The sequence below is a fragment of the Cupressus sempervirens genome, chromosome 5 (genome assembly GCF_028749045.1).
Source record: "Cupressus sempervirens isolate cs-2001-9-10 chromosome 5, ASM2874904v1, whole genome shotgun sequence".
Lineage (NCBI taxonomy): Eukaryota > Viridiplantae > Streptophyta > Pinopsida > Cupressales > Cupressaceae > Cupressus > Cupressus sempervirens.
The window spans coordinates 675289562-675295981 of NC_143122.1; the positions used below are offsets into that span (position 1 = coordinate 675289562).

General features: G+C 32.1%; 1 pseudogene; it reads right to left on the reverse strand.

Moving 5' to 3' along the window:
• Nucleotides 1–500: 500 nt before the first annotated feature.
• Nucleotides 501–3403, reverse strand: LOC149557750 (1-aminocyclopropane-1-carboxylate synthase 3-like; annotated as a pseudogene).
• Nucleotides 3404–6420: the final 3017 nt, after the last annotated feature.

Here is a 6420-nt window from a genome sequence, read left to right on the forward strand (position 1 = left end):
GACGATATTATTGGAAAAATAGAACAAAAGATTTTAAATAGAGAGATGGAACTTCTAACTTGTTTTTTTATGGAATAATAGATGCCAATTTATACAATAGCTTGACTCAACAACATTCATAAATGATACTTAGATTGACAACAAACTACTTCATGATTGACAACACACACACAAACTTGACACTAACTGAAACTTATGACAACTAACTCAACAAATCTACAATAAGAACTTGACTCAAACTAAAACCCTTTGACTCAATCCTAAACTAAACTTCTGTTGCCAGCAAATTAGCAGGCTTGCGACATGTTCAACAATTATTAGTGAGTACAGTTAGAACATTAACTCTCATAGATATATCTATATATATAGAATCTCAGAAATTGTCAAGAGGAAGAGAAGAATAATGGGTGGCTTTGTATTTTGTGGAAGAATAGGCTTAGGAGGAGCATTTTATTGCAACATTGGAATCCCCTTTATTTAGACAATAGAATTACCAAAGGTCAATATGTGGATTTAATGTATTTCTCGGCAAATTTTTGAAGTCTCTCCAATGCAACTTCCATGGTTGACGTATTCATTTCTGCAAAGCAGACTCTAAACCAGCCAGGCTCCATGCACTCGAAACAAGACCCAGGAGAAATATTCAGTTTTGCCTCGTACAAAAAACGCTTCCATAATTCTATCTCCCCCTCTCTATCATTTGATGGAAGTAGATGACTCATGTTTACCCAACAGAAAAGCCCTGCATTCCCTTCTAAGATTTTCATTCCACCTCGCCTCAACCCTAAAACAATCAATCCATGCCTTTCTTGTAACCTCTTCTTATTCTCAGCCATGTAATAACTAACAAATTCTTGATCAGAAAGCATAGTGGACAATAAATGCTGAGTCTGAGTTGAAATCATGGTGAAGCTGGACATTCTTCTAGCTATTGTGACAATTGTGTCATTATAGGAATAAATTGCCCCAGCTCTGAAGCCTGGAAGACCCATTTCCTTTGATAAACTGTACACAATGTGCACATTATCTGGGCTGTAATTTTCCTTTGCAACAATATTTGCAATGCTGTGAAACTCTGGATAGTTGAAGATAGAGCCTGCATAATTCTCATCACAAACAAGATGTATTTTCTTTTTATCTGCAAAAGCCAGCAGCATCTTCAATGTCTCAGAACTTGATGTTGTGCCCAATGGGTTGCATGGATTTGTTATCAGCATTCCTTTCACCTTCTTATTAAGAACTTCAGCTCTCCTGAAAGCTGATTCCACTTCAGATTTGGTTATTTGAAAGTTGTTTGAGCTGTGACAATGAATTGGCTCAATCTCTACTCCTGCACACCAACTCAGATCTCTATCAAAACTACAGTAAAAAGGAAACTTTAGATAAGAACTGTTTGCAATATATCCATCATTATTCTAATTGTTATAACTATCATAAGGTTGAAACACATCAACATTTCTATAATTCTTTTAAAATGTATGATTTGATTTCTAGATTGACTATGTAAATTTCATTAGAATTAAGGTTTGGCATTACACTCTCTGATCTATCTTCAGATGAGAGAATGCTACAGAAAAGAAAATAATTGAAAAGAGAACTAAACCAAAATACTTCAAATCTAATAAATAAATAAAAAACAAATATACCTACCATAATAAATAAACTAGTGAATTAAAACCCTATATATAGAAAACTAATGTATATAAAACTAATTTATCTAAATATATACCTACCAAAACTTTTATATATATACATACATACAAATATATATATATATATATATATATATATATATATATATATATATATATATATATATATATATATATATATATATATATATATATATATAAGACATCATTTCTGTGAGATGAAACTTACGCAGGGTCATAAGGAGAGGGAACTAGAAAGACATCTCCTGGATCAGCAAGGCAGAACATTAACACCTCGTTGGCTGCACTTGCCCCAGCTGTATTTACTATTCTATCAGGATCGAATTTTACTCTATTTCCTCTCAATGCCTCCATGATATATGTCACACCCTGTAATCATAATTAATAAGAACTCATTAAAAATAAATGTGCTGAAGTAAAGTTTGGTTTTTAAAATAAAAAGAATTATTTGTCTTCATTTCCAATCTTTGGTGTCACACAAAATGTTTGTCTGCAAAATAATGAATTTTTAAATATTTTTATATTATGAGGATGATTCTACGTGTCTACTAGCCTCCTAACACTGTTTCAATCTACCATTATTTACATTCTAATCAAATCTATTAAAACTTCTTTCGATAATTGATGCTGGTGAAAAAACGGAGATTTTTTTGACAATGATTTTAGTTAATTTTTAAGTTTTTATTTAAATAACGAATGTGCTAAAATATGCATATATATTTAGAATTTTATTTTATTTTTTAGTAAATAAAACTTATATATTTTTTTTTGCTTCTGGCTTAAATTCTTTATATTCAGCTCTTCATAATCTTTTTAGATGTGCTGCAATAAAAGTTATATCTTCATAATTTTATTGTAAAATCTACAACTTCAAACCAAGAACAATATAGGATGATTGTTACCTTTCTGTAATCTGATAATCCATGATAATCCCCATTGATGGCCAAGTCCTTGAATGAATCCAAATTGTGCTCAGAAGTAATTGTCACCTCTGAGTACTTTATCAACCACTTCTCCATCAGATCAAATGAGAGCTGCAAATTTGGGCAGTAAAATTCAGACAATTATTCCAAATACGTCGTTTAGTTTCTTCTTTTTGAGCATAATTTTGTCTTCCTGATCAGCTACAAATAAGTAATATCTTAAACCATCAAGAAAAGTTCAAACTCACTTTATATTCTGTCAAATTTAACTTTCTAAGCTAATGTTGAAATATTCTCCGACTGTATACAAAAGCCCAAATGTGGATCTAGATGATGAATCCTAAAATACTATTCAAATATATTTATTCTTATCTTAGCCATGAATCATAGAATATGAATTTAAACATCTATATTTTATCTTTATAATAAATGGAGCCCAAAAATTATTATACATTAAAAAAATTCCACTACGAATCCATAAAATTTAACATCCTTCGAAGGAGAACACATTTGAGTTTCCACCCCCCAAAAAAATGAAAAAATTAAATTAAATGAAATTATTTTAACAAAAACATGTTTTGGGACAGTTTTGCAATACCGTATTCTCAGCTAGGCCCATCTGGATAACCCCATGAGGATTGAGCTTTTCATCATATGGATTCTTTCGATACTCCTCCCACCCAGCAAAGTAAGGAGAATCCTCCTCGTGTATTCACTTGCCATCTTAGACAGACTTGTTTCACTCTCAACATCATTGAAACTTGCACTCAGGCAGTTCATGTTTTCTTCGCATAAGATTGTTCTCATTTTAACCTTTGTTCAAATCCGAGTGATATAAAATTTGTAGCTTTCCCTGAACTTGCCCTAAGGGGACACAAGTACCAGGTGGCGGCCCCTTACTGACCAAACAAATAAATGTGAACGTGAGAATGTATTATAATTCTATGTACAGACAATTGACATATAACATTTAATTATTGATCATTTATTTAGCACTTGGATACAACTATTATAATTTTTAACTATCCCTTATGGGGAAAGGCCAGAGCCTTAGAATTTGAAGTGCGAAACGTTTATAGAAGCTTGTTTCTTTTAGAGTTTTATAGCTAAATGCCGTTTCAAAGTTGAATACTTGATGGAACTATTTTTAATATAGGAATCAGAAAGTCAAAGACGTTGAAAAGTCGGATTTGTCAAGCCCTATTCAAATTACTACGTTCGGGTAAATACAGTTCAATCACGGTCCAACTTTGAACAGTCGTTTGTATTAATTTTATTCCAAGTCGTACTGCAGACATATTGAAATTGGCTCTTAAAACAGTTTGTGGGTGTCTTCCATTAACACATCCAGTTGGAATGATGAAGGTTTATCCTTCTATAGTTTACTCAGATTTCACAGAGGGTGTAGTTAGTCAAAACTAACTTGACTTAGATGCATTAGACTATTCACTGAATAAGATGAATATAAGCGTATAGTTGTCTAATCAAATTAACACTTATTATGTTTGTAAATAAAAGTAGTGGAGTCAAAAGAATGGGATGGGATTATGAATGTGTCGTTAGTGCTAAGTTTCAATTTTGAATGGTCAATGAACCAATCAAAACAAAAATATTAATTTTTTCGATTTTCTACATTAAATCAGATTTAAACATTTCTTTTTAGTAAAAATATATACCATTTTTCTGAACTTTCATTAGATTGAGCTAAGATTTTTCAAGATTTCAAGATTAAAATTACATTTAAAAAAAATAAAAATTAAGCATAACCGAATAAAAAAGGAGTAACATCAGATGGAAGAGTTCACCAAAATAAAAGTCACAAAGTAAGGAGTAGTAGACAATTAAAGATCTATTCCCACATAACATCTGGTCTACAATGAAAATTAATATAAGGTAATTAGTTCTTCAGGAACTAGACCCAATCATTCTTCAACCTAGGTAGTCCAAGCTAAAAAAATCCTTTAGCCCATTTGAAGCACATGTTCCCTACTTTGATGATGTTGTGTTGGTAAACAGATTTGTCACAATAGAATTTGCCCAACGGAGTGTGTGGCAAACTATTCACAGCAGTTGGATAGGCCCTTGGTATGCAGCCTTCCTCTGCGTTTAGAGGGGCAGCTCCCTCGTATGATATGATTTTTAAAGGGTTTTCAAATAAAGAATCTAAAGCTTCAAAAATTAAGAGAAAGCTATTCGGGACGAATGCACCACACGTCCTCACAACGTTCTTCGGTAAACAAGATTGATAACAAAGGTGATCAAGGACTATGCTTGAAAACGACCAGTATTACCAAGCACATTCATTGTCATTCATAAACACTCGCATAGTACCATGAGAATGTGTACTACAACGTATAAAAATTTTGATTTTAGAATCAGAAAACCAAAGCACATCTCATTTCGTATCCTTGCACCAAGAAGACAATAGAGATTTTTCAATTTCAGAGATAAAAAGTGTACATACTTTCCAAAATTTATTTCTCAATCAAAATTTCAGCATAGTGTTCCCTTATTTTTAAAACCAAAAAGTCCCCCGCCCCCCCTTTTACAAAGCCAAATAGAGTCCTTATATAGACATAGAGGTTAATAACTACCTATTCATGGTTAATAACTACTTCCCAAATACGTGATTTAGGTGAGGTTAATTAACCTCTACAAAATTAACCTATATGACCTAAAAATTGGACATTAGTTATGTCCATCGAATAGTGACTATATGCTCATCAAGTCTCAGATTTGTGACTATATCTGTCAAACATATTAGTTGGAACATCCTCAACAATATCCTCACTATCACTATCAGAATCCTTTGTTTCATCTTCTTGTAATTCTTGTTTCTTGGCCATCTAAGTATGTGCACCATCTCTCCTCTTTATCAAATATGAATGAGTGCCTTGTTCTATCAGCTCTCTTTACTTAAGAACACAAATATATTGTGGATTTCTAATGGTGCTAAGTTTGTGAGCAATCCCAACATTAGTCTTCTCGACCTCAACATTTGTGTATCAGAGAAGGATATGTCTTGGTATGACAAGGAACTTAAATATGTATGTTGCATTCTAGCTGCCTGTCTCTTTGTTGTTACCCTCTAACATACTACATCTGTGAAAAGTGCAATGCCAATAACACCAGCAACAAAAATAGACTTTAGCATGCCAATAATTAGGTTTATTACATTAATTAGGCTTTTTTTAGAGTTATTATTGTAATATAAATTAAAAGAGAAAAAATATAAAATGTTGAAACTATTGATTCAGATCATCATTCAGATACAAACTGAATTGATGCTAAAACCATACTGAATATCATACTGGAATGATATGAATAATATTGAGTAATACTAAATAAATTACATTATGTCTGAGCATCTTCATATAGTTTGATTTTCCCTTACAACAACTCCTTATGGGAATAACTTCCCAGCAACTATATACTAAACTAATTTGATTCATCTAATCTAAACACAAAAACTAGCCTAATTAATGTAATAAACCTAACATTCCCCCCTTATTACATTAATTCAACAATTATTCTCGCTAACCTAATTAATGTAATAAGTCCAACATTCCCCCCCTTATTACATTAATCCAATAAAATTGAAAAACCTTCACCAATATTATAAACCTTGATGAAGCTCCTTCACCAAATTTTGAAAGTAGTCTCCAACTTTAGATTACAAATCCTAATCCTGAAGTTGAGCTCCTTCACCAGTCTCCAACTTTAGATTCCAAATCCTAATCCTAAAGTTGAGCTCTTTCACCAATCTTTGAAAATAGTTTGCAACTTCAGATTGCAAGTCTTAATCCTGATGTTGCCCTCATATC